The 12,922-nt window shown below is 42.7% G+C and overlaps 1 protein-coding gene across 1 annotated transcript in view; it reads left to right on the forward strand.

Moving 5' to 3' along the window:
* The window catches only part of GABRP (gamma-aminobutyric acid type A receptor subunit pi), a 172,007-nt gene that overhangs the window by 106,135 nt on the left and 52,950 nt on the right, over positions 1-12,922 (forward strand). The gene's annotated exons all lie outside the window — the stretch shown is intronic.

The raw sequence follows: 12,922 nt of genomic DNA on the forward strand, positions 1-12,922 counted from the left end.
TTTTTTCTCCACTTTTTCTCCACTTTTTCTCCACTTTTTCTCCACTTTTTCTCCATTTTTTTCTCCACTTTTTCTCCACTTTTTCTCCATTTTTTCTCCACTTTTTCTCCACTTTCTCTCCATTTTTTTCTCCACTTTTTGCTCCACTTTTTCTCCATTTTTTTCTCCACTTTTTCTCCATTTTTTCTCTACTTTTTTTCCACTTTTTTTCCACTTTTTCTCCACTTTTTCTCCATTTTTTCTCCAGTTTTTCTCCATTTTTTCTCCACTTTTTTCTCCACTTTTTCTCCATTTTTTCTTCACTTTTTGCTCCACTTTTTCTCCATTTTTTTCTCCACTTTTTCTCCATTTTTTCTCTACTTTTTCTCCACTTTTTTTTCCACTTTTTCTCCATTTTTTCTCCACTTTTTCTCCATTTTTTCTCCACTTTTTTCTCCACTTTTTCTCCACTGTTTCTCCACTTTTTCTCCACTTTTTCTCCATTTTTTTTCTCCACTTTTTCTCCACTTTTTCTCCACTTTTTCTCCATTTTTTCTCCACTTTTTCTCCACTTTTTCTCCATTTTTTCTCCACTTTTTCTCCACTTTTTCTCCACTTTTTCTCCACTTTTTTCTCCACTTTTTCTCCACTTTTTCTCCATTTTTTTCTCCACTTTTTCTCCACTTTTTCTCCACTTTTTCTCAATTTTTTCTCCACTTTTTCTCCATTTTTTCTCCACTTTTTTCTCCACTTTTTCTCTTTTTCTCCACTTTTTCTCCACTTTTTCTCCACTTTTTTCTCCACTTTTTCTCCATTTTTTTCTCCACCTTTTCTCCACTTTTTCTCCATTTTTTTCTCCACTTTTTTCCACTTTTTCTCCATTTTTTCTCCACTTTTTCTCCACTTTTTCTCCATTTTTTCTCCATTTTTTCTCCACTTATTCTCCACTTTTTCTCCACTTTTTCTCCATTTTTTTCTGCATTTTTTCTCCACTTTTTCTCCACTTTTTCTCCGTTCTTTTTCTATGGTCGGTCTACCCATTAGCTCTGCCATGCATACTGTAGCTCTACACCTACTGCACATGTTACTTTATGATTGACATCTCTTTCGTACCAGAGCTGTCTAAGTCTACTCTGACCCCATATTTGTCATTACTATATTGTCTTTGTACTGTATTATGACATTTGTATCATGTGTTTCATTTCTTGCTGTGTTGCAATTTTTTTGCTGCATCCCAATTGTACCTCTACATTGTTCGAGTTTATGTTATTGTTCTCTCACTCTTATGTGATACTGATTATTGTCATTTTTCATGATTACATGCAGATAAGTCCAATCTGACGAAGGCTCAGGCCGAAACGTCATTTGTAACTTGTTTTGGACAAAAACATATATGCTTATGAAAACATTTTTTTTCTTAATACGGACCAATAAAGAGTGATTTTGCATTACTATCCGTTGTGACTTACTGACTTAGTCTGGGAGATTTAGAGTGCCGAGGTTACTCACTAATTTTATCTATTATTACCTCTGAGCACCTATATACCAGTGAGCAGAGCTTCCTCTACAGTAGTTCTCCTGATTAGGCATGCCCTTACCTCATGAGCAGGGCATTGCAGCTTTGGTAGCAACCATTACGACATGGACTCTGCTGCTGTGGACCCGGGGAGAGTGAGTGCAGATTCATTGCACCCACACTCCTCATATAAAGGGTCCGCACTCCTAGAAAATGGGGGATACGTTCCCTGATTGTCTCACCCCCATATTCTAGACGGTCCAGAGTCGTTGTGGGACCCCTTTATTTTTTTTCTTACAATAAATTGGTGAAAGAGGAAATGTTTTGGGGACTGTTTTTTCAAATAAATTTCTTTTGTCGATTTTTTTTTTTTGTTAGTACTGACAGTTTATGATGTTGAGTATCTAATAGACGCCATGACATCACAAACTGCTGGGCTTGATCTCAGGTTACTTTACAGCTAGTATCAACCCGATTTATTACCCCGTTTGCGACTGCACCAGGGCACGGGATGAGCTGGGGTGAAGCGCCAGGATTGGCGCATCTAGTGGATGCGCCACGTCTGGGGTGCCTGCGGCCTGCTATTTTTAGGCTGTGAAGGCCCAATAACTATGGACCTTCCCACCCTGAGAATACCAGACCACAGCTGTCCGCTTTACCTTGGCTGGTGATCCAATTTGGGGGGGACCCTACTTTTATTGTGTAATTATTAATATTTATAAAATAATTATAAAAAAAAGCCTGAGGGGACCTCCACATTGGATCCCCAACCACGGTAAAGCTGCCAGCTGTGGTTTTCAGGCTACAGCCGTCTGCTTTACCCTAGCTGGCTATCAAAAATGGGGGGACCCAACGTCATTTTTTTTTTAACTATTTTTTAAATAGAAAAAATTAATGGGCTTCCCTGTATTTTGATTGCCAACCAAGGTAACGGCAGGCAAATGGGGGTGGCAACCCATAGCTGTCTGCTTTATCTGCGCTGAGAATCAAAAATACCGCGGAGCGCTACGTCATTTTTTTAAAGATTTATTTTTACAGCACTGTGATGTCCAGCAATCAAAATACAGGGAAGCCCATTTTATTTTTAGTTATTTAAATAAATAATTAAAAAAAATATTTATGGGCTCCCGCTGCATTTTTTGTATTGCTAGCTAAGGGTAATCCAAGCAGCTACTGGCTGTTAACCCCCACTGCTTGGTGTTACCTTCACTGGCGATGGAAAATCCAGGGAAGCATTTTTTATTTTTTTTGCCAAAAAACTACAAAAAAAGGACGTGAGCTTCGCCATATTCTTGTATGCTAGCCAGGTATAGCAGGCAGGTGCTGGAAGAGTTGGATACAGCGCCAGAAGATGGCGCTTCTATGAAAATGCCATTTTCTGAGGCGGCTGCAGACTGCAATTCGCAGCAGTGGGGCCCAGAAAGCTCAGGCCAACCTGTGCTGCGGATTCCAATCCCCAGCTGCCTAGTTGTACCTGGCTGGACACAAAAATTGGGCGAAGCCTACGTCATTTGTTTTCTAATTATTTCATGAAATTCATGAAATAATAAAAAAAGGGCTTCCCTTTATTTTTGGTTCCCAGCCGGGTACAAATAGGCAACTGGGGGTTGGGGGCAGCCGTACCTGCCTGCTGTACCTGGCTAGCATACAAAAATATGGCGAAGCCCACATAATTTTTTCAGGGGGCAAAAAACTTCTGCATACAGTCCTGGATGGAGTATGCTGAGCCTTGTAGTTCTGCAGCTGCTGTCTGTCTGTCTGTCTGTATGGAGAAGAGCAGACAGCAGCTGCAGAACTACAAGGCTCAGCATACTCCATCCAGGACTGTATGCAGAATTTTTTTGCCCACCAAAAAAATGACGTGGGCTTCGCCATATTTTTGTATGCTAGCCAGGTACAGCAGGCAGCCACGGGCTGCCTCCAAACCCCAGTTGCCTATTTGTACCTGGCTGGGAACCAAAAATATAGGGAAGCCCGTTTTTTTTAAATTATTTCACTTATTTCATGAAATAATTAAAAAACAAATGACGTGGGCTTCGCCCCATTTTTGTGTCCAGCCGGGTACAACTAGGCAGCTGGGGATTGGAATCCGCAGCACAGGTTAGCCCGAGGTTTCTGGGCGCCTCTGCTGCGGATTTCAGTCCGCAGCCGTCCCAGAAAATGGCGCTCTCATAGAAGCGCCATCATCTGGCGCTGTATCCAACTCTTCCAACAGCCCTGGAGCCGGGTGGCTTGTTGGGTAATCATGAGTTAATACTGGCTTTGTTTTACTAGCCAGTATTAAGCCAGAGATTCTTAATGTCAGGCACGTTTGACCCGGCCATTAAGAATCTCCAATAAAGGGTTAAAAAAAACACCACACAGAGAAAAAATACTTTAATAGAAATAAATACACAGACACATTAGAGACTCCATCTTTATTACCCCCTGTCAGCCCTCCACGATCCTGCTCTTCTGTCTTCTTTCTTTCTAGTGTAGTAGTAGTGACGATTGTAGTGTGGAAGGATGAGGTTCACCAGCTCATCACTTGGGGCTGGGGAACCTCATCCTCACTACAATCCTCACTACAATCGGGAAGCAGCGTGCAGCCTTCACTCCGTGAGTCATCAGTGCTGGCTGTCAGCGGTAACAGCGGTAACTCTGACTGACGCGTTACCATAGCAACGGTGCTCTCGGAGCCGCGGTTAGCGGTGACGTCACCGCTAACTGCGTTGCTATGGCAACGGTGATCTCCGTTAATGACCGGCTGTGTCAGCCGGTCCCTAACGGAACGGGGAGTCGACCGTGTGCTAGAGCATGTCGCCGGTACATGGCGATACACATATGTGCACCGTGTACCGGAGAGATGCACTCGCCGGTCCTACATGATGCGTCATAGTCATGTGACCAGTCTGTAGCCAATGAGATAATAGCCACGTGACTGGTCACATGGCTATTTTGACGTCACGATAGGTCCTGCATCTCTGCTGGCAATGCCGTCACCGGGAGGATTCAGCGATCATCGGATGGAATAGCGGCAGGAGACAGAGTGCAGAAGGGATCGCGAGGACCGGTAAGTGTTATGGCAATGTTTATTAACTGTTTGTGTACATTTATAATGCATTTTTATGTGTTTGTGATTGCCTCCATTATAGCCTACTGGTTCGAGTTTGGTTCGTCGAACGTTCGACGAACCGAACTCGAACGGGACCCCCGTTCGGCGAACCGACCTCGAGCCGAACCGCGACCGGTTCGCTCATCTCTACAGATGACATGAGTTGGGAGATCCTTTGCAATGTCAAAAAGGACCAGGATAGGGAAGGCTTAGAGCCCATGCGACCTACAAAGCCACCCCGACTTGTACTCAGAGGCAGAGTTGTGGCTGAGGATGCAGTTATTATTATTATTTATCATTATAGCGCCATTTATTCCATGGCGCTTTACAAGTGAAAGAGGGTATACATACAACAATCATTAACAGTACAAGACAGACTGGTATAGGAGGAGAGAGGACCCTGCCCGCGAGGGCTCACAGTCTACAGGGAATGGGTGATGGTACAATAGGTGAGGACAGAGCTGGTTGTGCAGTGGTCTACTGGACTGAGGGCTATTGTAGGTTGTAGGCTTGTTGGAAGAGGTGGGTCTTGAGGTTCCTCTTGAAGCTTTCCACGGTAGTGGAGAGTCTGATGTGCTGAGGTAGAGCGTTCCAGAGTATGGGGGATGCACGGGAGAAATCTTGTACACGATTGTGGGAAGAGGAGATAAGAGAGGAGCAGAGAAGGAGATCTTGTGAGGATCTAAGGTTGCGTGCAGGTAGGTACCGGGAGACTAGGTCACAGATGTAGGGAGGAGACAGGTTGTGCATGGCTTTGTATGTCATGGTTAATGTTTTGAACTGGAGTCGTTGGGCGATGGGAAGCCAGTGAAGGGATTGGCAGAGTGGCAAGGCTGGGGAGTAGCGAGGGGAGAGGTGGATTAAGCGGGCTGCAGAGTTTAGGATAGATTGGAGGGGTGCAAGAGTGTTGGAAGGGAGGCCAGAGAGCAGGAGGTTGCAGTAGTCGAGGCGGGAGATGATGAGGGCATGCACTAATGTTTTTGCAGATTCTTGGTTAAGGAAAGCACGGATCCGGGAGATATTTTTGAGTTGTAATCGGCATGAGTTGAAGAGGGCTTGGATGTGTGGCTTGAAGGATAGAGCAGAGTCGAGGGTCACTCCAAGGCAACGAGCTTGTGAGACTGGGGTGAGTGAGCAACCATCAAGTTTGATGGAAAGGCTTGTTGGAGGAGATGAGTGAGGAGGAGGAAAGACAATAAACTCTGTTTTGTCCATGTTAAGTTTTAGGAATCGTGCAGAGAAGAAGGATGAAATAGCAGACAAACATTGTGGTATTTTGGTTAGTAGAGAGGTAATATCAGGTCCAGAAAGGTAGATCTGTGTGTCATCGGCATAGAGATGATACTGGAAGCCGTGGGACTCTATGAGCTGTCCCAGGCCGAAGGTGTAGATGGAGAACAGCAGGGGTCCAAGAACTGAGCCTTGAGGGACACCGACAGATAGGGGGCGAGATGAGGAAGTGGTGTGAGAATGGGAGACGCTGAAAGTTCGATCGGTTAGGTATGAGGAGATCCAAGATAGGGCCAAGTCTGTGATGCCCAGAGATGCAGTTGTTGATGTGCTTCCAGTACTTCGTCTGTGTCCAGGAAGGCACAAGCTAACCTCGTCGTCAGTCGCATCCTCCTCCACCGCCTCTGCTGACCTCATCGAGTGCCTGACTCTGGGTTGACAGTAAGTGGGATCTACAACCTCATCATCACCCTGTGTGTTTGCACTCCCCTCGTCCTCAGAGCCAACCTCTTCCTGCCCTGACCGAATAGTTTAAGTTGTCATTCCAATCAGGTATCTGAGTCTCATCGTCATCAGCATGTTCCTCATTGTCTCCACCAAGAGGAGTTACAGTTTGGGAATGAGGGTCTACATTATGCTCAGAAACTTCATCAGAATCTGAATCTGACTCACAAAGCTTCTGGGCATCACTGCAGATCATTTCCTGATCTGGACTCACTGTAGCTTTGGAGCAGACCTCTGATTCCCAGGCTATAGTGTGACTGAACAGATCTGCAGACTCAACCATCTCTGTTACTCCATACTCTGCAGGGCGGGTGGAGACTTGAGAGCTGGGAGAAAGCAAGTGTGATTTGGGTGACAACTCTGAGGGCTGGAGTCTTTGGGATGTTGAAGTTGAGGTGGAGGAGAGGCCACTTGATGGAGCACTTGAGGTCCATTCAAGCATGTGCTTTTTTTGTGCATCATCTACCTTTGGTAGAGTTGGTCGCTTCCGTAAAAAAGGGATCTCATCAGATTGTCCACGGAAAGTAGTAGACATCATACTTTTGCTGGAAGATGACCTTTCTTCAGCAGATGTTACTGTTGCTTTACCACCTACCCCATGAACACAAGCTTTTTTGCCCTTTACAACATGCCTGTTCCCCTTTCCACCAGCATCTGTCCTTTTGCCACTCTTTTTGTTTCTGACCAAATTAGACACTTAAAATGGCATAGCAAAAATGGAGAGGTGCTGTAGATTGCAGAGGTGGTCTAGCTTTATTGACAGCTAAAGAACCAACACTGACTATCCCAGACAATGAAACTATGCCCCTAAAACGGGCAGCACTTTTTGCAATTAAAGTTGCGTAGCAAAAATGGAGAGGTGGGGTACAATGCAGAGGTGGTGTATCTTGCTTGTCAGCTGAGGAACCCTCACGTACTATCCAAGACAATGAAACTATGCCCCTAAAACTGGCACCACTTTTTGCAATTAAAATTGCGTAGCAAAAAAAGAGAGGTGGGGTACATTGCAGAGGAGGTGTTGCTTGCTTGTCAGCAGAGGAACCCTCACATACTATCCCAGACAATGAAACTATGCCCGTAAAACTGGCAGCACTTTTTGCAATTAAAATTGCGTAGAAAAAATGGAGAGGTGGGGTACAATGCAGAGGTGGTGTAGCTTGCTTGTCAGCAGAGGAACCCTCACGTACTATCCCAGACAATGAAACTATGCCCCAAGGAATTGCCTGAGCTGAGTTAGACAGACACTGTGATAAAACCTTGCACATCGCTGGCACAGACCTGCCTAGCAAAAAATGGCTATGATATGCTGTAATGTAGCCCTGAAAAGGGCTGAAATTACAAGTAATCCCTAATCCCTAAAATGATGTGTAGATTGCACTGTATAAGTCTATAGCGCACACATCAGCAGCAGCAGCTGGAGCGGTGACTGTCACACACCCACAGCAATGAGATAATGTCAGCGAAGGGGAAAATGGCCAGGTCTTATAGGGCAAGGACATGTGACATGCACAGCCTATGACACATGCCCTTGCTTGTCTGGCAAAAATCCACTTTGCTGCGTGTGTGTCTGTGATTAGGGTAAGTAGCAGTATACCAGAATAAGTGGATCCACAGTAATTGACCTAATTAGCTGGATCAGACGTTAAACAATAAAGACTAACTTAAAATATAACTTTTAATATATATGCGGATAAAAGTGAGCAGAAGCTCACAGGTTAGAAACATAGGTGGCTCATATCCACCCAAAATACATAAAAATAGGGCTATTAACAAGGGCCCAAAGCAGTATGCCTCAGTCAGGTAACCCAGTGAAACAGATTCCACAAAGTGGTATAATAGTCCTATCTGAAGCAAAGACACACAGGAATTCTGCAATCAAAGCCCCATCCAGGGGAGGATATATATCTGTGTGTCTCAGAGAAAACCTCCTACACCATTATAAACCGTACATTTCATGAATCCCACGCCACGTGGGAACGGTCTTACCAGGTCCGGAGATTACACGGGCATTAAATAAAGGTTATTGGTTCATGCAGGGGGCTGTTTAAACAGCGTATCCAGATCCCTCAGAGACCTAAACCAAATCAGGCATGTAGTTGCAGTGCCCACTCCCAAATAATGGTGTAGGAGGTTTTCTCTGAGACACACAGATATATATCCTCCCCTGGATGGGGCTTTGATTGCAGAATTCCTGTGTGTCTTTGCTTCAGATAGGACTATTATACCACTTTGTGGAATCTGTTTCACTGGGTTACCTGACTGAGGCATACTGCTTTGGGCCCTTGTTAATAGCCCTATTTTTATGTATTTTGGGTGGATATGAGCCACCTATGTTTCTAACCTGTGAGCTTCTGCTCACTTTTATCCGCATATATATTAAAAGTTATATTTTAAGTTAGTCTTTATTGTTTAACGTCTGATCCAGCTAATTGTGTCTGTGATTAGCTGACAGCCTGGCCAGCCCCACTGTACGCGCGGTTAGGAAAAAAAAATGACGATCGCCATTCAGCTTTCAGCACTCAGCAGCACTGGTCTAAACCCCGTCCCCCCCGCACACTATACGCTGAATTTTGATAATATTATTAACAGTGACTGACAGTATAACAGTGAAAAGCCAGCTAGTAACTAGCTACGCTTTTGGTGATCGAACCGTTATCGAACTGTAACTCGAACAGCTGAACTTGAAGCAAATCGTTCGAGTTTGTCGAACGACTCAAACACCGCCCAAAATCACTCGAATTTGAAATTGGCGAAAAGGTTTGAATCGAACATCGCTTATCTCTAGTTACAACCTTACTTTGACAAAGACCTGCAAGAGGAATGGAACAAGTAGGATTCAGAAAAGGCAGAGGAATAAGAACTGTGATTACTAACAAATGAATAATGGAAAAAGCCAAAGAGTACAAGCCTTTGACTGTGTTAATCATCAAAAACTTTGGAATCCCATGAAGCATCACCAAACAAGGCTGCATCCTGTCAATATTTCTCCTCAATTTATATGCAGAAGCTATATTCAAGAAAGCTGGACATTGCGAAAAAATAATCAAAATTGCTGGATGAATCATTAATCCTCTTAAATATGCAAATGATACAACATTGTTAGCAAAAAGAATAGATAGAATGAAGGACTTATTGTAGCATGTCAAGCTGGAAAGCTCAAACATGGGACTGTTACTGAACACAAAAAAGACAAAGATATTGATTACTGTACAACCTAGACACATTTCAGATGGATGGCAACAAATTGTAAGAGAAGTTCAACCCATTCAGATTGATAACCACTCAAGATGTAGTGACGACACCGGAAGTCAGTAGGAGAATAGCTATGGACAAATCAACAATGAAGTCATTGGGCAGGTCTTCAAATTGAAGATTATTTCACTAGCAATGAAGACATAGCTCATATATAGTTTTGCCTTTTTTGTGGTAACATACTGATGCAAAACCTGAATGATAAGAAGTAAGACAGAAGAAGAATCAGCGCCTTCAAAATGTGATGATGAAGAAGGCTGTTACCAATACTATGGATGGCAAGAAGAACAAACCAATCTTTTTTTAGAACAAATAAAGCCAGACATGTCCCTCGAAGCAAAGAACACTAGGCTACAACTTGCCTACTTTGGACACATACGAAGAGATCAATCACTGGAGAAAGACATTAATGGTCAGAAGAATAGAAGAAACAAAGTGAAGAGGAAACCAGTAACTCGATGGCTTGATATAATCAAAATAACAACTTAGAAGACCGAGACAGAGCTATATAGACTTGCACAAGATTGATCTACCTACAGATCATTAATTCATTGTCGCCATAGCTTGATATCCAGCCAAAGGCTGTTTAAAAAAATAAACTACTTTGTTACTGAGATTCCAACATTAGCCTTTTCTTAAAGGCACAGCTATAACTTTCTACCTTGATTATAGAGGGCATGTTTTTTTCTCAGCATTCCATTGGCTCATCTCTGCTGCATTTAATGCTACTTGAGAGATGGAGAGATTTGTTCTTTTCACCAGTTCTAAATCCACTATATCTATTGTCAAAACTAAACCCGAAGAGCAAAACCTCAAGGTCACATAGAATGAGAAGCTGTTTGCAAACTATGCAGAAAGCCATTTTAGACCTCTTTATGCCAATCATAAACTCCAGATTATGGTCCTTTCAGATTTTCTTAGATTTTATTGTTTCTCAAGTCACATAAAGCTATGGATTTCAGAGTTAGATGACAGACTTTGGCACCGATCTAAGGAGTAGAAATACAAGTTTCACAAGTGGTTTTATGGCAAGTGTTAGAATAGCAACAAAGTGACAGCCTAAATGGTCTTTTTCCAGTTATGCATATGACTTCACAAACTTGACATGTGCTTGATCAGGCCACAGCTGCAGATTCTGGTCAATGGGAAGATGGAGGCCTACAGGTACCCAGCTAAGGGAACTTCAGTGCCCTTGGAGACTGATTACAGATGTTGTCCACTACTAGTTTAACCCCTTCTGATTCAACATGTTTACCCCAAGTAAAATAATAAAGACTATACTCACTCCCATACCGGCACCACATCATGGTGACATCATGCAAGCACCATGTCCAATTAGCGCCGACTTCCTTCTTCCCAACTTCGGACCATACAAGTTAATCAACAGGAAGTCAGCACATTCACAGCGCTCACTTCCTGTTGATTATTCGTTTGGTCCGAAGCCAGAAAGAAGGAAGTCACCACTGATTACACGCAATGTTTGCGTGACATCACAACCCCACATGAGTCCCCGCACTGCAAGCTGCAGCACCACTGGAACGGCGCCAGTATGGGAGGGGAGTATAGTCTTTATTATTTTACCTGGGGGAAAAATGTCAAACTATATATATTGTGTGGGGGCCATTATACTGTTTGGAGGGCTAGTGTGGACCATTATATGATGTGGAGAGCTGTGGGGACCATTATACTGTATGTAGGCCCATTATATTGCATGGAGGGCTATGTGGGGGGTTACACTTGGTGGATCTTACTGTGTTGGAGTCACCATACTTTGCGAGGGGAGTTGAGCGGGGGTACAGTAGGGTTGTCATACTGTGTGAGTTGAGGGTTCTATGGAGGAATTCACTGTGGGAGTATTATAAAAAGTTTGTAGGGGGCTTTTGTTAGCATCATACTTTATGGGTGCAATGAAAGGGGAATCTAGGAATTTCAAAAGGAGGAAAATTACTTTGTAAAGGCTGTAAATTGTTAGGTTTGCTCTTCTGTAACCTCGCTATATATCATTTATTCTTTTTTGTGGGAGGCCCAATTAGAACTTCTGCTGTGAGGCCCTATAATTTCTATGTAAGCCCCTGCTCATACTTGATAATGAATAGATCAAAATTCTTTAAAAACATTTCTGTTTCTCAATCATTTCATATCTTTAATATGTCTATCAATCCTGCAACTTCCATAATTCCATAACTTTTCATGCATAACTAGATAATATATACAGGATTTAGTTATATAGGAAAAGTTGTGGAATTATGGAAGTTACAGGATTATGTCAATAATATCAAATAATAAAGAAATGAAAAAAGCATTTATAACCCCTTTACAAGCAAGGACGTCCTAGGTCATGTCAGGTTAATCACCGTCGGTTGCTGCAGTGAGCCAGTGCATGATCCCTGCACATGTCTGCTGATTTGAAAAGCAGACATGTGTGGCTAGCAGGCACGGGTGGATCCGCAATCTACCCGTGCCGGTTAACCCTTAGATCGCACTGTCAAATGTGACAGCGCGATTTAAATGGCCAATGGGGACCTGATAGTTGCCATGGTATCGACTGGACATGTGATGTCTCCTATTGCTATCATGATGTATTTCCTGTGCAAACTGACAGAGCGCCGGCTCACACAGGAAAGCTGCATTTCTGCTGATCAGATTAGGTTAGTGAGAGGACATCAGAGTTCACAGTTTAGCAAGAGACATTAAGAGAAAGACCCAAACATCGGACAAATGTTACAGACAGTAATATTTTGTACAGTATCAGCACTGAAAAATATGAGAGAAGTACTATACAAATAATACAGAGATTTAATTGATGGGGGAGAGAGATTTGAGTGGTAATAACAGCCAGACTCGGTCTGATTGACCAGTGTTATGGTGTCGCTGGCATCTGCTCTGCTGCATTTGAATTATAATTACATATTTTTTTCAACAATATTTTTTTACAGAAAAAAAATCTGAACTTGTCAGGCAGAAGTCAGAAGTGGTCTGTTTGCTCATCTTAAGTCTTGCAGCGCTGGGCTTCTGGGTTCATATCCCACCAAGGACAACATCGGCAAGGAGTTTATAGTATATGTTCTCCCTGAGTTTCCTCTGGGTTCTCCAGTTTCTTCCCACACTCCAAAGATATACCGATAGGGAATTTATATAGTGAGCCCCAATGGGGACAGTGTTTCTGATGTATGTAAAGTGCTATGGAATTAATGGCGCTATATGTGGATAATAATAATAATAATAATTATTATTATTATTATTATTATTATTATTATTAATAATAATAATAATAATATATGCCACTATATTGTTTTTTTTTCAAATATTAATAAAAAATAATAATACAATTATTTATATAGTGTCAA

This window comes from Anomaloglossus baeobatrachus, chromosome 4, assembly GCF_048569485.1.
Source record: "Anomaloglossus baeobatrachus isolate aAnoBae1 chromosome 4, aAnoBae1.hap1, whole genome shotgun sequence".
Classification (NCBI taxonomy): Eukaryota; Metazoa; Chordata; class Amphibia; order Anura; family Aromobatidae; genus Anomaloglossus; species Anomaloglossus baeobatrachus.